General features: G+C 40.2%; 2 long non-coding RNA genes across 4 annotated transcripts in view; both read right to left on the bottom strand.

Annotated features, from left to right (window-relative positions):
• Positions 1–12: 12 nt before the first annotated feature.
• On the bottom strand, positions 13–15,647 carry LOC126986487 (uncharacterized). Of its 3 annotated transcripts, none has more exons than XR_007739780.1 (4): positions 15,511–15,647; positions 6,026–15,421; positions 2,275–5,907; positions 13–2,166 (listed from the first exon to the last, which is right to left on the bottom strand). It is a non-coding gene; the product is annotated as an uncharacterized LOC126986487 (long non-coding RNA). The 3 variants fall into 3 exon arrangements; XR_007739778.1 differs by lacking the exon at positions 15,511–15,647 and having other exon boundaries at positions 6,026–14,847; positions 14,948–15,089; XR_007739779.1 differs by lacking the exon at positions 15,511–15,647 and having other exon boundaries at positions 6,026–11,638; positions 11,680–11,824.
• Positions 15,648–17,877: 2,230 nt separating this feature from the next.
• The window catches only part of LOC126986489 (uncharacterized), a 2,604-nt gene continuing 723 nt past the window's right edge, over positions 17,878–19,758 (bottom strand). The window contains exon 2 of the long non-coding RNA XR_007739781.1: positions 17,878–19,758. This exon is cut by the window's right edge and continues 28 nt beyond it. This is a non-coding gene — a long non-coding RNA (uncharacterized LOC126986489).

Here is a 19,758-nt window from a genome sequence, read left to right as displayed (position 1 = left end):
AAAAACTTAGACTCGACACTCGAAGATTGACTCAAGCCCCCTCCCACACACGCACGCACACACACACCGTTGCCGCTCAAATACACCAATCAAAAGGCTACAAAAACACACACACCCACCACTCCGGTAGCTCAGTGGTAAAGCTCTGCACTGCCTGGCTTTGCTCATGATCAGACTATGGATGAATTTACACACACACACACACACACACACACACACACACACACACACACACACCATCGCCGCTGCAGAGTCAAGCTACTTAGATGAGTTTTAGTTCTGGTCGTTCAAAGTTAGTAGTGCGTGGAGTTTTAAAAGATTATTATACTTAACTGTTGACTAATACTAGGAAGGAGGAGAGGACACATTAGGATAGGTGAGTAGAGGAAAGGAGAGGAAAAAAAGAGAGAATGGTTAGGAACTTAAAGAGAAGGAAACAATTGACTGGTGGGATAGTTTCTTTTTTTCAGTGGGACGGAGGGAGCGGAAAGTCTTGCCAATATCAAAATAAATAGGAAATTCAATTGGTGTGCATGGGAAGTCATGTAAATTAATCATATAAAGGGCAAAATTCAATTGACATGGGAGTTGTTGTTTTTTTCAGTGGGATAGAGGGAGCGGAAAGTCTTGCCAATATCAAAATAAACATGAAATTCAATTGACGTGTGCATGGAAGGTCTCGCAAACACACCAAATATAGGAGAAAACAATTGGTATGTGATAGATTCTTTTCCGACAGGACAGACAGCGTGGGAGTCTCGTAAATAATCCAAACAAAAGGAGAAATTCAATTGATGTGGCATGATGGGTTTTCTTTTTCAACAGGGTGGTGCAGAAAGTCTCATATCAAACAGGGGAGACATTATAGAGATTCAATTACAGTCGATTCTGAGTTCAAAATGATTAGTATTAACAGCTGTTTTGTTAATGTCAAGCCAAGGCTGTTTAATGATTATAATCAGTGATCTTGTAAATTTTGTTAATGTGTTAGTTTTCTTCTGGAAGGATGGCGGGGGAAGTCTCGTAAAGATATCAAAGAAAATGAGAAATCCAACTGACATAGTGGTGGCAAATGCAAATCAATGACTTCAAAATAATAAATAACCAATACCCAATTTAATGTATGACGCTTAGTTTTCAGGGAGGGCAGAGCAGGAAAGTCTCGTAAATATACCAAATAAAATGAGAAATCCAACTGACATAGTGGTGGTAAATGCAAATCAATAATGACTTCAAAAAAATAAATAACATAACCAATTAATGTATGGCGCTTAGTTTTCAGGGAGGGCAGAGCAGGAAAGTCTCGTAAAGATATCAAAGAAAATGAGAAATCCAACTGACATAGTGATGGTAAATGCAAATCAATAATGACTTAAAAAAAATAAATAACATAACCAATTAATGTATGGCGCTTAGTTTTCAGGGAGGGCAGGGCAGGAAAGTCTTGTAAATATACCAAATAAAATTAGAAATCCAACTGACATAGTGTTGGTAAATGCAAATCAATGATGACTTCAAAAAAATAAATAACATAACCAATTAATGTATGACGCTTAGTTTTCAGGGAGGGCAGAGCAGGAAAGTCTTGTAAATATACCAAATGAATAACAAATTAATTACCATGTTATAGTTTTTCAATAGGACAGAGAGGCAGTATGGAGAGCATCTTAGGTTATCTGATACCTCAAAAACTAACAAAATAAAACCCAATTGATGCATGACACTTAGTTTTCAGGGAGGGCAGGGCAGGAAAGACTTGTAAATATACCAAATGAATAACAATAACAGAGAGGCAGTATGGAGAGCATCTTAGGTTATCTGATACCTCAAAGACTAACTAAATAAAACCCAATTGATGCATGACACTTAGTTTTCAGGGAGGGCAGGGCAGGAAAGTCTTGTAAATATACAAAACGAATAAGAAATTAATTACCATGTTATAGTTTTTCAATAGGACAGAGAGGCAGTATGGAGAGCATCTTAGGTTATCTGATGACTCAAAGACTAACTAAATAAAACCCAATTGATGCATGACACTTAGTTTTTAGCAAGAGCAGAGGAGACAGTCTTGTATATATCACAAATAAATAAGGAATCAATTGGCATATTATAGTTTTTCAATAGGACAGAGAGGCAGTATGGAGAGCATCTTAGGTTATCTGATACCTCAAAAACTAACAAAATAAAACCCAATTGATGCATGACACTTAGTTTTTTATAGTTTTTCAATAGGACAGAGAGGCAGTATGGAGAGCATCTTAGGTTATCTGATACCTCAAAAACTAACAAAATAAAACCCAATTGATGCATGACACTTAGTTTTCAGCAAGAGCAGAGGAGACAGTCTTGTAAATATCCCAAATAAGGAATCTATTGGCATCTGTTAATACTTTCGAGAGGGCAGAGGCAGTATGGAGAGCGTCTTAGGCTATCTGATACCTCAAAAACTAAATAAATAAAAACCTAATTGATGTATGAATGACTTTGTATCAAAAAGACGGAGGAACCTTACGCAGAACGACAATATGGAGAGCGTCTTAGGATATTCGATGACCAATAATAACCTCAAACAAATAAACAACAAACCCAATTCATGTATTTATCGAAGGAGAAATACGCCTGATGTATGATAATTTTTTTGAGAGGACAAGAAGAAGCGTAAAATCTTGTAAATATCCCAAATAAATAAGGAATCAATTGGCTTGTGATAGTACTTCCGATAGGACAGAGAGGCAGTATATTATTTAATTAGTCGCAGAAACTTAAATAAACATGAACAGCTACGATTAATTACTTTTTTTGAGCTCCTAAATAATTACTGTTTGACCTTTTTTCTTTCTTTCTCTCTCTCTCTCTCTCTCCATTACAACGGAAGGGTAGGAGGAAGAGGGAAGGAAGGGAACATGGGGAGAAGGAAGGGAAAGAAAGAAGGAAGGAAAGAGGGAGGGATGAATGAATGGAAGGGAAGCAGGAAAATGAAGGAAAGAAGGAATAAGAGATAGAAAGAGAGAAAGAGGGAATATCAGATTAGAGAAATGTAAAGAAAAATGAGAAATATGGAGTAAAAACAAAAAATAAACTATAAATGGAAGAATAGGAAGGTTAGCAGACCCAAAAAAGTATAGATGGAAGAAAAAGATGAAGAAGAAGAAGTAACAGAAGAAAGAGAAGAAATTACATAGATGGAAGAAATCGAAATGTCGCCCAGAAACTTACAAAACCAGACCAAAAAAAACAAAAAATATCAACGAAACGAAACAAAAAAAAAGAAAGGGAAGATTTTAGCAGAGGAAGAAAATAAAGAAGAAAAACATGGACGGAAGAAATCAAAACGTCTCAAAAAAAACTCAAGACCGAACCAAAAAAAAAAAAATTATAGACAAAACGAAACAAAGAAAGAAAGAAAGACAAAAAGGGAAGATTTTAACAGAGGAAGAAAATACAAAAGAAGAAAAACACAGACGGAAGAAATCAAAACGTCACCCAAAAACTCACAAAACCAAACAAAAAATAAATTATAAACAAAACGAAACAAAGAAAGAAAGAAAGACGAAAAGGGAAGACTTTAACAGATGAAGAAAATACAAAAGAAGAAAAACACAGACGGAAGAAATCAAAACGTCACCCAAAAACTCACAAAACCAAACAAAAAATAAATTATAGACAAAACGAAACAAAGAAAGAAAGAAAGACAAAAAGGGAAGACTTTAACAGACGAAGAAAATACAAAAGAAGAAAAACAGACAAAAAAAGTCAAAACGTCAACCGAAAACTCACAAAACCAAACCCCAAAAAAATTATAAACAAAACGAAGAAGAGAAAGAAGGAGGAAACAACCATCACTTCAGCGACACTCACGTCACTTATAAGTACCGACACACACCTGGCCAATCAAGCCAAACACTTTTCCTTTCATTTTGGTGTTCGATACGACATCCCCAAAAAAGCCGCGTATCTGTAAACGTCTCGTCGTCTCCGTTCGTCCGTTTAAAAAGCCTCTCGTAGTAGAAGTTACATGGACTGTTTTGTGACGCTGGTGACAGGAACAGAAAGGAAAGGAAGGGAGGAAAGGGAGGGACGAGAGGAGGAAAGAAGACACAGAGGAGGAGGAGGAGGAAAAAAAGGGAGGGAAAAAGAGAGAAGATGCAGAGGAGAAGGAGGAAAGAAAGGGAGGGAAAAAGAGAGGAAAGAGAGGAAAAGAAGACACAGAGGAGGAGGAGGAGGAGAAGGAGGAAAGAAAGGGAGGGAAAAAGAGAGGAAAAGAGGAAAATACAAAGGAGGAGGAGGAGGAGGAGGAGGAAAGAAAAAGGAGGAAAGAAAGGGAAGGAAAAAAAAGAGAGGAAAGGAGAAAAGAAGAAGAAGCAGAGGAGGACAGAGGAGAGAGAGGAGAGGAAAGGAAAAAAGAAAACAGCAAAGAAAATAAAGACAGAAAACACTTAAAAACCTTGACCGGGAAAATCACCAACCACGGAAACCCGATTAACCTTCCCCGAGGCCATGCGAAACGGGCGTAACGGGACCCTGAGACGTTTACGAGTACGCTGCTTAACCTGTTTACGTATAGAGTAGAATTAGCAACGAGAGTGACGTAGATTTCGCCTCCGCCAAGACTTAGCGTAGGAACCCTTCTTTAGCGCTCAATAACTAGCCAACGCGACGATATAATGCATTGCTATTAGTGTTCTCGCTAGCGTAGGTCCTCTCCGCCACAACTAGCCAGCCGACCGTCTTTACGTACGTACTAATAGCTATTAAACTCCTTCCGAGAGACTAGTAACGACCGATTTTTGGAAAGATGTCGCGATTAAAATGTTTCCATCTCTTTTTCTTTGGTCGAATTTGTAAGGGAGGAGGAGGAGGAGGAGGAGGAAGGGATGACTTGGCAAGGGAGGAAAGAGGAGGGAAAGGGAGAGGAAGAAAGAGTAAGGGAGGAGAAAGGGTAAGGACGGAAGGAAGGAAGGAAGGGAGAGAGAAAACCAGGGAATGAATTTGACAAGGGAGAGAAAGTGGAGGAAAGGAATGAACTTGCAAGGGAGAGAAATGGAGAGAAGGAGGGAAAGAAAGGTAAGGAAAAGAGAGAGAGAGAGAAAGCTAGTGTGTGTGTGTGTTTGTATGTGTGTGTGTGTGTAGCTTCTCCATCCCTCCCTCCTTCCTTCCTTCCTTCCTTCCTTCTGCACACACACACAAGAACCACCTCACAACACCACACCAATTGGCACTGTGCATAGGAGAGTGCCAACAACCACCCACACTCTGGCACTTGAACACCCTGACTCCACACGGCACCCACGACACAGGGGGCGGCACTGATGCATGAGTGACAGAACAGGGCATTTAGTGCCAAGTAGGGCCGACTCGACACTCGCGAAGGCACTCACTTGAACACTGACCAGAGGAGAAGGTGTCAAGGAGGCGGAAGGGATGAATTGGCAAGGGAGGGAAGAGAGAGGAAGAGAGAGGAAGAAAGGGTAAGGGAGGAGAGGAAAGGGTAAGGAAGGAAGGAAGGAAGGGAGAGAGAGCACCAGAGAAGATGGGAAGATGTATATTTTTGCACAGTAGAAGTTGTACAGGTGAAGGGAGGAGACTGAATGCTTGCTATGGGTGGATGAGAGGCAAGTCTTATCTTTACGAATTTGTATGCTAGACAGATGAAGGAAATAGACTAAACTTGCTGTTGGTGAATGTTGTGACCTCTCTCTTTTACCAGGGGGCAGAGAGTGACCCATATCTTTACTTGTAGCACAGATAAGGGAAATAGTTCACATGGAATACATACACTGAACTATCCAAGGGTGAATGAATGTAGGAAAACTTAACCTAACCTAACCTAACCTTAAGGAGGAGGGTGAAATCAATGAACGTATCTGGATAGGTAGCTCTCAAATACTGTACTTAACCTGACTAAACCTCTCCTGGAAGATGACTACGAGTACTTTTTGTATACGTATGAAGGTGACCAATCCGACAGCAAAATCAAGGTTGTAATGTAAGAAATGTTGTTATTGAGTACTTAAGCTAACTAAACCTCTCCTTGAAGATGACTACGAGTACTTTTTGCATACGTATAGAGAAGGTGACCAATCCGACAGCAAAATCAAGGTTGTAATGTCGTAAGAAATGTCGTTAATGAGTACTTAAGCTAACTAAACCTCTCCTTGAAGATGACTACGAGTACTTTTTGTATACGTATAGAGAAGGTGACCAATCCGACAGCAAAATCAAGGTTGTAATGTCGTAAGAAATGTTGTTATTGAGTACTTAACCTGACTAAACCTCTCCTTGAAGATGACTACGAGTACTTTTTGTATATGGAGAAGGTGACCAATCCAACAGCAAAAATCAAGGTCGTAAGCAAGGTCGTAATGTTGTAAGAAAGAGTGTTATTGAGTGGCAAAATCAAGGTCATAAGCAAGGTTGTAATGTTGTAAGAAAGGTCGTTATTGAGTGGCAAAATCAAGGTCGTAAGCAGGGTCGTAATTTTGGAAGAAAGTTGTTATGGAGTGGCAAAATCAAGGTCGGAAGCAAGGTCGTAATGTCGTAAGAAAGGTCATTATTGCGTACTTAACCTGACAAGACCCTCCCTGAAGACGACCACTTTTTCTATATAGGCGAAACAAACACAATAACCGCTTATGACGCCCACACTCTGTACTCAATCCGGCGGCAAAAATCAATCTTATAAGAGCGGTAGCTATCGAGAACACTTAATCTAACCCCATACAGTTTACCGTAACTAGTTTTTGTAAACAGACGAGGTGGATAGACCTGCTTGTGACAACTACGCTTTGTACAATCGATCCAGCAGCAAAATGTCGTAGGTACGTAAAATAGCTATCGTGTATTTGAGCTAACTTGCCCTCTAAAGAACTAACTCTCTTTTTGTATTGATTGATGCAGAGAAAGTGGAAGGCTATTGTGTTTAAGAAATGAGGACTTAGTTTCATCTCGTCAAAGGAGGAAAAGATAAAATACCAGATAATAGGAAAGCTCACACCAATATTGATTAACGTATTGACTTATGCAGACAAAAGAGGGAAGCTGTTGTGTTGTAAGAAATGAGGACTTAGTTTCATCTCGTCAGAGGAGGAAACAATAAATAAAATACTGGATAATAGGAAAGCTCACACCAATATTGATTTACGTATTGACTTATGCAGACAAAAAAGGGAAGCTGTTGTGTTGTAAGAAATGAGGACTTAGTTTCATCTCGTCAGAGGAGGAAAAAATAAATAAAATACCGATAATAGGAAAGCTCACACCAATATTGATTTACGTATTGACTTATGCAGACAAAAGAGGGAAGCTGTTGTGTTATAGATAAAAGGGATACGTCAACTGCTTACGGCGGCCACACATTGTAGTTTGTATGACCGATATGGCAGGAAAATTAAAAATCGTAAGGAAGGTCGTAATGTTTTGAGCAAGGTAGACATCGGGTATTTAAGTAACCTTCCCTGTAGATGACGAACACTACTTTTTGTGTATAGAAAGTAATTACAACTCCTTACGACAGCCACACTTTGTAGATTCCGACGGTAAAATCAATGTCGAAAGCAAGGTAGATATTTATGTACGTAAGCTAACTAGCACTCCATAGACGACTGCTACTAATTTTTGTATACGGACGAAACATACGACAACTCCTTACTACAGCCACACTCTGTAGATTCCAAAAGCAAAATCGATGTCGTAAGCAAGGTAGATATTTACGTACTTAAGCTAACTAACACTCTATTGATGACTGCTAATAATTTTTGTATACAGACGAAACAGATACGACAACTCCTTACGACAGCCACACTTTGTAGATTCCGACAGCAAAATCAATGTTGTAAGCAAGGTAGATATTTACGTACTTAAGCTAACTAATGCTCTATTGATAACTACTAATTTTTGTATAGAAACGAAACAGATACGACAACTCCTTACGACAGCCACACTTTGTAGATTCCGACAGCAAATTCGATATCGTAAGCAAGGTAGCTATTTACGTACTTGAGCTAACTAACGCTCTATTGATAACTACTAATTTCTGTATACAGACAAAACAGATACAACAACTCCTTACGACAGCCACACTTTGAATATTCCGAAAGCAAAATCGATGTCGTAAGCAAGGTAGCTATTTACGTACTTAAGCTAACTAACACTCTATTGATAACTACTAATTTTTGTATATTGACGAAACAGATACGACAACTCATTACGACAGCCACACTTTGTAGATTCCGACAGCAAAATCAATGTTGTAAGCAAGGTAGCTATTTACGTATTTAAGCTAACTAACGTTCTATTGATAACTAACTACTAATGTTTGTCTATAAAGTAGTTACAACTCCTTACGACAGCCACACTTTATAGATTCTGACAGCAAATTCGATGTCATAAGCAAGGTAGCTATTTACGTACTTAAACTAACTAACGCTCTATTGATAACTACTAACGTTTATCTATAGAAAGTAATTACAACTCCTTACGACAGCCACACTTTGTAGATTCTGACAGCAAATTCGATGTCGTAAGCAAGGTAGCTATTTACGTACTTAAGCTAACTAACACTCTATTGCTAACAACTAATTTTTGTATACGTACATATGTCACTCACTCACTCACCTCATGACGCTCAACTCTGGACTCGTGTAAGGGAAGGGAAGGGTAGATGACACCAGGTCCACAATCAGTCAGTCAGTCCTCTCTCTCTCTTGCCTGTCACCCATATCCTCTTCCATTCAATCTGTTCATAAGAGGAAGAAAACGGACATTGAAATTACATAGTCTGATGCAAAGGGAGATGTCTGTCTAGGCTTCATTACTTCATCTTTTCCTTCTTTTTTTTTAACTGTTTTATGCATCACCAATATTCTGCTTTCAGTCTGTCGCTAGAAGAAAAATCAAGGATGGCGTGAATACAAGGGTCGTGTTTTCGAATACAAATACTTCAGATACCAATGAATACAAATACTTCAGATACCAATGAATACAAATACTTCAGATACCAATGAATACGAATACTTCAGATACCAATGAATACGAATACTTTTTGAATGTATCCATGAATACTTTTTATTGACAGACGCCTTCCTAATGTAACTGGCTATAGTTCAAGAGTACTGGAGGTATGCAACAGTAACAAGAGCTTGTGACCCTGTGGTGCTGCACACGACCACTATAAATTTGATTCGTTTTCTTTTTGTGTTGTCTAGTTTAAGTTTACATGTCTGTCTATATTTCTGCTTATAATTTTTCACTGCTTCCTGTCATATATACGCTTTTATTCTCATTATACACGTCTGCCCAGGAGGCTAGACTTGTGAGGAACAGCAGCTGACATTTACGATAACAAATTTTGAAATATTCACAAACGCTCTATTGACAACTGCTACCATTTTTTTGTATATAGATGAAACAGATACGACAACTCCTTATGACAGCCACACTTAATAGATTTCGACAGCAAAATCGATGTCGCAAGCAAGGTAGCAAAATACATTACATTAATCGCACAATACAAATACCTTTCCCTTGCATTCCAGTTCCAATGAGAATACAGTACTTGGATTTCTATAAATAATAACTCAAACATGAATACAAATACACCCAAATACGTACAGCATTCCAATGTACTCACATACGAACACTCCCTCCCTGAGAAAATACCATCAGAATTATATAGTCTAATGCAGGGTTAAGTTAGGTAGAGGAGGCATGGTGGAGTCCCTTGGGAGTCTGTTTGTAAAAGGGAGGAAACTAGGTTGAAATTATGTCAAGTCTGATGCAAGGTTAAGTTAGGTCAAGGTGGCAATAGTGTCCCTTGGGTAATTGCAGGGGGTAGGTCGTAGAGTGTTAGAGGTTGTGGAGGCAATGTGAAATCCCTTGGGAGTCTGTTCGTAAGAGGAAGAAAACTAAGTTGAAATTACATAAAGTCTGATGCAAGGTTAAGTTAGGTCAGGGTGGCAATAGTGTCCCTTGGGTAATTGCAGAGGGTGGGTCGTGGAGTGTTAAGAGGTTATGGTGGCAATGTGAAGTCCCTTGGGAGTCTGTTTGTAAAAGGAAGGAAACTAAGTTGAAATTACATAAAGTCTGATGCAAGGTTAAGTTAGGTCAAGGTGGCAATAGTGTCCCTTGGGTAATTGCAGAGGGTGGGTTGTAGAGTGTTAGAGGTTGTGGAGGCAATGTGAAGTCCCTTGGGAGTCTGTTCGTATGAGGAAGAAACTTAAGTCGAAATTATGTAAAGTCTGATGCAAGGGTAAGTTAGGTCAAGGTGGCAATAGTGTTCTCCCTTGGGTAATTGCAGAGGGTAGGTCATAGAGTGTTAGAGGTTGTGGAGGCAATGTGAAATCCCTTGGGAGTCTGTTCGTAAGAGGAAGAAAACTAAGTTGAAATTATATAAAGTCTGATACAAGGTTAAGCTAGGTCAAGGTGGCAACAGAGTCCTCCCTTGGGTAATTGCAAAGGGCAGGGTGTAGTGTGTTCAGAGGTTGTGGTGGCAATGTGAAGCCCCTTGGGAGTCTGTTCGTAAGAGGAAGAAAACTAAGTTGAAATTATATAAAGTCTGATGCAAGGTTAAGCTAGGTCAAGGTGGCAACAGAGTCCTCCCTTGGGTAATTGCAGAGGGTGGGTCATAGAGTGTTAGAGGTAGAGGTGGCAATGTGATGTCCCTTGGAAATTGTGCACCCCTCCTTCCCTCCTCCTCCTCCTCATTCAACAATAATCTCTGTGCTCAAACCTGTATCTTTGTAGCGTGTAGGAAACTGAATATATCTTTAAACTGTATCTAGGTTTTCGGATGACTGTGTGTGTGTGTGTGTGTGTGTGTGTATTTGAGGTACACACATAACAGTCTGAAGAGGCCTAGTCATTTATACTAAGCTGTGTAAGGCAACAGAAGGGAGGGAGGGAGGGAGAAGAAAGGGAGGGGAAGGAAAGGGAGAGGGAGAGGGAAATAGACTAAAGAAAGAAAAAAAAAAGAGAAATATGAAAAAAAAGGAAGGGAGGGGGGAGGGGGAGGGAAGGAGGGGAAGGGGTAAGAGTCTGTGATGTTGTCGAAGAAGCGAAGTCGGAAACGAGGACTTATTTTTCGGAAGAGGACTTATTTTTCGGTAATGTTGATTTTTTATATAGGCGAGTGAAGGGACGATTTTTTCACCAGAGATGCACACACAAAATCCTCCTCCTCCTCCTCCTCCCACTCCTTTCCCTTCCTTCTCCTTTCCCCTTTGAACCAGGAGAGAGAACGCATGAGTAAAGCAAGTCTGTGTGTCTGCGTGTGTGTGTGTGTGTGTGTATGGGTTACCACTACCACTACAGACAGACGCTTGGTTTCAATGTGACGCAGGGGAACAGATGATCCGAGAGGCGTTAAAAAATAAACAAAACAAAACAAAAAATCGTCTATCTCAAAAGACTATTCGTAGCCATGTCTCCAAACTCTTCACTAGATACTTTATACTTAGATACCAGATGCATACTACACACACCATACAGTTAGGTAAAGTAGATAGCTGCACTACTTAAGGAGAGATATCTTGTCTTTGATCACTGCGACCACCTCACTCTGTCATTGCCATTGTCATATACGTAAAGCTGTGTGTGTGGGGAGCAGGAGAGAGGCAGAGGCTGTAGGGGGGAGGCGATGAAGCTGGGTGCTCGAGGGAAGACTCCTGCCGCTAACATTACAACATGGTGAATACTGTGCCAATGCTGTGCCGCCCCGTGCCCAAGCCTTGCCCTCTCCTGCGCCAAAACACATCGTCTGCGGCACTCCATGCAATGTTCATGCCAGGTCATTCCGAACATGCATAGACATATACATGCATTATTCCGCAGCCAGCCAGCGCCGTATTATAAAGAATCTTTCATGCCCGACCATCTCAAATATACATACATACATACATGCATACCGCAACCAACATCGTAGGGTAGTCTAAAAATCTCCATGTCAGAAAGTAGAAGTAGGAACTCAACTAATACCTAACTGCTTCTTTTTGCTGTGCGTTTGTGTCGAAAAAAAATGGTCGTGTTTCGTGTAGGATAATTCATTTTAATTACGTAATAGTAGAATTGACGATTTTAGAGCTGTTTGTGCTTGTGTGTGTGTGTGTGTGTGTGTGTGCGCGCGCCGAAGACGTAATATTCCTCAAAAAAAAAAAAGTGATCGTGTCAAATCAAAAATATTTACGAGGCTATGAAGCGTTTTGTTGTTTTTCGTGTGTGCGTGTGTACGTGTGTGTGTATGCGAGTGTGTGCGCGTAGTAGGACTGTGATACGTACATCCCAGCATCGGAGAGAATACAGAATAATTTACGTACATACCGAAGAGGCGTAGCAAATCACAATAAATAAATAAATAAAAAAAGATTATATATGACGACGTTTGTAAATAATAATAATAACAATAATATATTTACGTATGAGAGAAAAAATATTAATATGGGGGGCGCGGGCAAGCAGTCGAGGGTCCGCCAGCCAGTCCAAGGAAGAAGAAGATGAAGTCCAGAGACGAAAAAAAAAAACAAAAAAAATAAATAAAAATAACTAGCCGTCGGACCCTAGACCACTTGCAGACTTGTTGTTGTTGAGGTTCGATTAAACTCATTATTACGATCATTATAATTATCATTGTTGTCATTGGTGCCTGTCTGTCTATCTAATATACTACCATCATTATTATTATTATCATTATCATTATTATTATTACGAGTCGACAAACGGCATTGATTTCGCTTTAATACATTTTGACGCAAGGTTTAGTCTAGAGGTGTCACTCTCTCTGTACCCTAGCCAGTCAGTCAGTCAGTCAGTTGGTGGGTTGGTCAGTCAGTCAGTCAGTAAGTCTCCAAAGATATGATTAAGCTAATTTGCAGTCAGTCAGTCAGTCAGTCAGTTGTGAATTCAATAGACAGATAGACTGGCTAGGGGTATAGATATCACCTCCACGATTGTGTGTGTGTGTGTGTGTGTGTGTGTGTGTGTGTGTGTGTGTGTGTGTGTGTGTGTGTGTGTGTGTGTGTGTTTCTTACCTCACCAATTTCAATCGTAAGAAAGCGCGCACACACACACACACACACACATAGTGACTTCCTCTACACACACACACACATGAACTAAAGATGTGTGTGTGTGTGTGTGTGTGTGTGTGTGTGTGTGTGTGTGTGTGTGTGTGTGTGTGTGTAAATATTATAAATAGTTCGAAGAAAAAAAAATTGAGTTTAAAATCACTGGTTTCGTCGGCAGCTTGCTCACACCAACCCAACTAACATGCTTGCAAATAAAGGCGAAAACTATTGTGTATACTCATGTAAGGGCCGATATGGGACCTTAAGGCTATAGTACTGTTATTAAGGGAAGTATTGTGACCCCTAAGAGAGAGCGCCGGTCCTTCTGAAGCTACGAATGATGACCTAAAGTGCTTGTAATGAGGTAGAAGCAGTTGTTATTCACCACGGCCTGATCACGTGTTGGACTTGTAATAGCCAGCAGGTACCTTCCCACCATGAAAAAGTCTGTGTTACCTTACGGCTTCGCGACCAATGATAAGGGAAGGATTTTACGCTCAAATATCTGTGGCCGTCAAGAGTGTTTTTTTACGTACACAGAGCGGAAGCCTTGCAAAGCTACGCCAGGCTCAGGACACCACCAATGGAAACTCTGACACCTGTGAGAGCCTTTGGGGGTTGATTGACTAAGCCTCGGAAGTTTGCAAGGTTACTAAGGCTACTTTTTTTTTTTTTTTTTACAACAAAGGGGACGGCTCAAGGGCAACAAAAAGTGCAAAAAAATAAAAAAAAAAGCCCGCTACTCACCGCTCCCATAACTAACTACTAACTACTAACAGTCTTACGGTAGTAACAACAGAAAACTACTTCCAACGTTCCTGATCGTGAAAAAAACATGTCTGACTTTCGCACGAGTATACAAACACAACCTCTGGAAAGACGCGCTGACTTGGAGACGAAAAACACCGAACATTCTCAACAACTCCGCAAACACCGTCTCTCGCAACCTCCCTTCTCTCGTCCAAGCAAGATGTCGCCACTGTAAACACTTGCCTGCCGACCCCCATGGGCAAAACAAAAAGAAAAAAAGGAAAAGAGAGAGAGATAGAAAGAAAAAAATAAGTTGTTTCTGATCCCAATAGCAAAAAAAATAAAAAATAAAAAAATAAGTCATCTCACCCCAATGCAAGCACTAAGTCTGGGGCGGTGCGTGCTGGCTGCCGGGCGTAACCTAACTTGAGGGGGGCGTCGACGGCATGGCGGACTTACGTAGCTAGCCTCCCGCCCCCCTGTCCGCCCCATCTCCCTGCTCTGGGGTTTGTCTCAAATGTCGATATAGTGATAAAGCACAAATTATTAAACGGCGATGCTCTGGGGCTCGGACGAACGGCTGTCGGCCACTCACTCACTCATGTTTAATATCAATACTTGTTCTGATTTGTCGAGCTATTCCTGAGGTTGAGAAGAGTGAGGAAGGATTTTAAGGGGCTGTAAAGTAAAGTTAGTAAAGTCTAAAGTGAAGTAAAGTATGGAAGTAAGTAAAGTCTTGTAAGTATGAAGGGACTGTTGGGTTTGCAATGTTAAGTAAAGCATTGGAATTATTATATGACTGAAGTTTCCAATAAATTGAAGCATTGATAAGTGGCTGACAGGCTTGCAATGTTAACTACAGCATTGATAAGTGGCTGTGTTAAGATAAGGCATTGCAATTATTATGTGACTGACAGATTTCCATTATTAACTTAATCACTGTAATATCATCAAGTGACTGGCAACCTTTTCTGTAAGTTGAAATCACAGGCGACTTTGTACTTTGCCGTATTTGAGTGAACACAAACAGAGCCACAGTCAACTTGTACTTTGTCGTAACTGAATGAACAGAAGCAACAGAGCCACAGTCGACTTTGTACTTTGTCATAATTGAGTGACCAGAAACAACAGAGCCAGTCAACTTTATACTTTGTCGTAATTGAATGAACAAAAACAGACTCTTGCTGACTGTATAAATAAATCAATAAATAATGATGGTGAATTACTGCCATGTGTTGTTACGTGCAGACGCCGCCCTTCTTCCACAGCCCAGAGCAGCGTCGGCGTTGTTGACGATAACATATTAATATAAACACTTAACTAAGACACCACTATTGTTTATACCACATACTACACGACCCCTTGCTATGACCCTGTATGACCTTTTAGTTACTGTGTGTCCAGGCCCTTCGTATGACCTCTCTTGACCTGGCTTGAGTTTACATGTTTGACCCCTTGCTATGACCCTGTACGACCTTTAAGTTACTGTGTGTCCAGGCCCTTCGTATGACCTCTCTCAACTTGGCCTGAGTTTAAATATTTGACCCCTTGCTATAATGACCTTGTATGCCCCCTTCAGTTACTGTGTCCAGGTCGTTCATATGACCTCTCTCGACCTGGCCTGAATTTAAATATTTGACCCCTTGCTATGACCTATTTCGCCCTTGGTTACTGTGTTCAGGCCCTTCAAATGACCTTTCTCGACCTGGCCTGAGTTTAAATATTTGACCCCTTGCTATGACCTATTTCGCCCTTGGTTACTGTGTCCAGGCCCTTCAAATGACCTCTCTCGACCTGGCCTGAGTTTAGCTTTGTCAATAAGGTTAGATATATTTATTTTTGTAGGCAATGTGTTGTTATTATTATTATTATTATTATTATTATTATTATTACTCAGTTAGCTTTAGTCATGTTTGTACATATAGAAAATCCAAGATTAATTTATTTTTGTAGGCCTATTATTATTATTATTATCATCATTATTAGTACTACCCAATTACCAGTGAATTCAAGTTTATTCATCATTTTTATTATCACTGTATTTTCATTATTTTTCACCAACCAATGAATTCTAAGTTTATTTCTTCACATATATTATCATTATCATCATTATTCAGCTATCAATGTCTTCTAATTCCTTCTTCTCATTGAATTATCATTGTTATCATTATTTTCAACCTACTGATGACTATGACTTCTAATTAACTCTTCCTTTACACACACACACATTATATTATTATTCTCATCATTATATAGAGTCCTTGCCATTGTTACCATGTATTATAATGATTTCAGTGTAGGCGCCATAACACTTATAATATAAATAGCAAATATATATAACATAACATAACATATATTTATTGCGAGGAGGAACCAATGTGCGGTAATCTTACTCCTACCAATGTTTCCTATGTATGAGTTCAGACCCCCAAAGAGAGAATTATTAACAGTGTCCGTTTCCGTTGTCGTGTTTCCCGATGTAGGCGGAAAATCGCGACCGACCGACCATCCGATTTGTCCCTATTAGCGTCATTGAGTTGTCCGTCTTCCGCTCTCTCTCGCGCTCTCTCTCTCTCTCTCTCTCTGTTTTGTCACCGGCTAATAACTCGTAGTTGTTCCGAGGCCAAGTTTCTGTGTTGAAGAGTACTATAGTAAATGTCTGTTAGAACATGTGTTTGATTTACCCTTCCTTCCCATGTGTGTGTGTCGTGAATAATATAACAACATGAACACCTTCACAGACCAAAAATTTTCAGATAAGAGACATAAAGAGCTGCTCAGTGAATAAGTTCAAAGGAAGTCTCAACATTTTCCTGAGGGCAGTGCCAGATGAGCCCCCATGCCCAGCTACACTGCAAGCACCCACACAACAACACACTCCATACCAGACCAGGACTGTACCCATGGGGGGGGGGGGGGGCATAAGTCAGATGACCCTTTCATTTGCTGAGAGTCAAAATGAAAAACTTGGACAAAAGTCCCAGTTTTATTATTTTGCCAGCAACAGAAATGTCATTTTCAAAATCCCCACACACACACACACACACACACCTGATGTAGGTGGCTTTCCTTGCCCCCTTTCAAAGTGGCCACAAAGGTTCACATTTTGAGGAAAAAGGCCCCTCTTTTTACAGCTATGGCCACGGCCCTGCAGACCAACGAGGGCTGGACCACTACACCGTGAGGCACCCTGGGCCTCTGGACATGACTAAGTAAACTGGCACGCACGTGAATCAGCGTCCACGTTGTTATGTCACCAGAGGGGAGCGGCTGAGGGCAGCCACTACCATATGTGGTGCTGGGCGGTGCTGGGCTGAAAAATACTATTGAGAGAATACTTCGACCATCAACTAAAAATGAAACCTACCTGCTCAGAGGAGAGAGAAGCCGCACCCCTTCTTGATTATCCTTGTACTTCCTCATTTCGTCCCGCCAAGCAGATCCAATGACACCAATTGACGCACAGGGAGAAAAAATGGAAAACTTCCTTCAAAGCAACCGCGCCGTGTGTTGTTGTCACCGAGCTGTCAGCTGAGCGGCGCCCAGGCCAAGGGATTTAAGCCTTTCCAACGGCTCCCAATGTGTATCTCCAAGGAAAATGATGGAAAGCAAGTGATTCAGGCGAGAAAATAAAGATAGAAAGCATTTAAAATATAGCGATGGTGTGTGCGAAGTGATAGGAAGCGATACAGACCAAAAGGAAGAGGCATAAGTAGTTTTTTGTTGAGTTAATCCAATAAATGAATCATATGGAAGTAAAAGGAAATGACAAGAGAAATAAACGATGAAAAATGCAGTAATGAAATATGGGAGGTAAGGAAAAGGAGTAGTTAGTGATTATTTTACTTCCTCTGTTCATTTTTTCCTTGCCCTAGTTTTTCCTTCTATATTCTTTGATGGGTATTTATCTATATTTGTCTAGTTCTGTGTATATCTATTTGTCTATCTATATATCCATATCTATTTTTTTCTTTACACCTTTATCTATCTATTCTTATCTATATTTATCTATCTATCTATAGGCCTACACATACTTTTTTTTAGTATTTCAAGAACAAAAAAAAATCTCAAATCTCATATAAGAATTTTATTATGACACTTGAGCAGCAGAATTACACACACACACACACACACACACACACACACACATACTTAGAGCAATCATTAAAGTGTGTATATATTTGATCATGTTATTTGCCTTATATCTATGGTAGTCTTAGGTGGTATACATATACATCTAATTATTAATGTGTTTAGTGTCCTATTAGAAAGACATTTTAGCAAGGCTCCAGGATATGCTTACAGTGGGGGGTCTTAGCACTTGGTGAGAGAATGAACACTGGTTAACTCTTGCATAGGAAAATGGGACAGGATGGGAGGGAAAGGCATGGGAGGAGTGTGACATTTGGTGAGGGATTCAAGATTTTGGTCAACTCTTGCACTGGGAAATTGGACAGGATGGGAGGGAAAGGCATTTGATAGGGAAGGTCATGCAAGGGTAAGGGAATGAACACAGTGGTTAACTCTTGCATAGGGAAATGGGACAGGATGGGAGGGACAGGCATGGATAGGGAGATGAAAGAATGGAGATGCTGATTAACTCTTGCACTGGGAAGCTGGGAGGAGACATAGCACTTGGTGAGGGAATGAAGACACTGGTTAACTCTTGTATAAAATGAAAATACTAACCAAATCTTGCACTGGGAAATGGGACAGGATAAGTGAAGTCATGTAAGAGTGAGAGATTGAAGATGCTGGTCAACTCTTGCACCAGGAAGCTGGACAGGATAAGGATGGTACCAGTCTTGTCACTCTGATATGACCCACACACTCCCCTAGCAATACACACAATACACAACATAATACACAGTACTGCTAATGATAATATACAGAAAATAATATGTCTTTTAAACAGATGAGGTCAAGTACTCAATCTCGCCTGCTTAAAATAAATTACTCCCCGGAAAACATGTCATGCGTATGAGAGATAAAAATACCTCTGTGGCATATTTATAAGCTTAAGAGTAAAGTATAAAATAATGTAGAAATATATATAAAGTCAAGTAAAGTAAGATATATGTAAAAAGTTAAGTAAAATATATATATAAAAAGCAATATTATTTACTATCTATCTATCTATCTATCTATACTGTCTCTTATAGGAGCAGTGGTTAGTAGAGTTTTGTTTATTTTTATTTTCTTATTTATTTATAGGGTAGGGGAAGGGAAGGGAAAGGAAGGGAAGGCATGGGAAGGGAAGGGAAGGGAAGGGAAGGGAAGGAAAGGGGAGGTAAGGGAAGGGAAAGGGTAAGGAATGCAAGGGAAGGGAAGGGAAGGGGAGGGAAGGCAAGGCAAGGCAAGGCAAGGGAACAGAAGGCAAAGCAAGGCAAGGCAAGGGAACAGAAGGCAAAGCAAGGGAAGGCAAGGCAAGGGAACAGAAGGCAAGGCAAGGGAAGGGAAGGGGAAGGAGGGTCAGCAAGCTTTTATTTACTAACTTATTCTATTTGTTTTTGTATACCCTTGAGCTGCTTCATTTACCGTTAAAAAAGAGGAAACAAAAAAGAACAAAGGATACAGTGATGATTTACGACAACTAAGGTAATTCTAGGCTACCATGGAGTCCCTTAAGAATCACAAGGCTTAGGTGACCACTGTTCATTATTATCATTACTGTTATTATTTAGATGTTTAATTGAATGCTAGTGCCACTGACAACACCTCAAGTCACAGCTCTTACCAGTCACACATCTTGCTGGCACTCTTTCTGGCACTCCCTCTCTCTCTTACTGATGCACCTCTTATTGGCACTCTCTTACTGTCTCTCTCTCTCTCTTATTGGCACTCTTACTGGCTCTCTTTCTGGCACTCCCTCTCTCTTACTGATGCACCTCTTATTGGCACTCTCTTACTGTCTCTCTCTCTCTCTTATTGGCACTCTTACTGGCTCTCTTTC

Source organism: Eriocheir sinensis, chromosome 61 (assembly GCF_024679095.1).
Source record: "Eriocheir sinensis breed Jianghai 21 chromosome 61, ASM2467909v1, whole genome shotgun sequence".
In the NCBI taxonomy this organism is placed as follows: Eukaryota; Metazoa; Arthropoda; class Malacostraca; order Decapoda; family Varunidae; genus Eriocheir; species Eriocheir sinensis.
The sequence above is the reverse complement of the archived record's forward strand: the minus strand, read 5'-3'. Positions and strand labels throughout refer to the sequence as shown.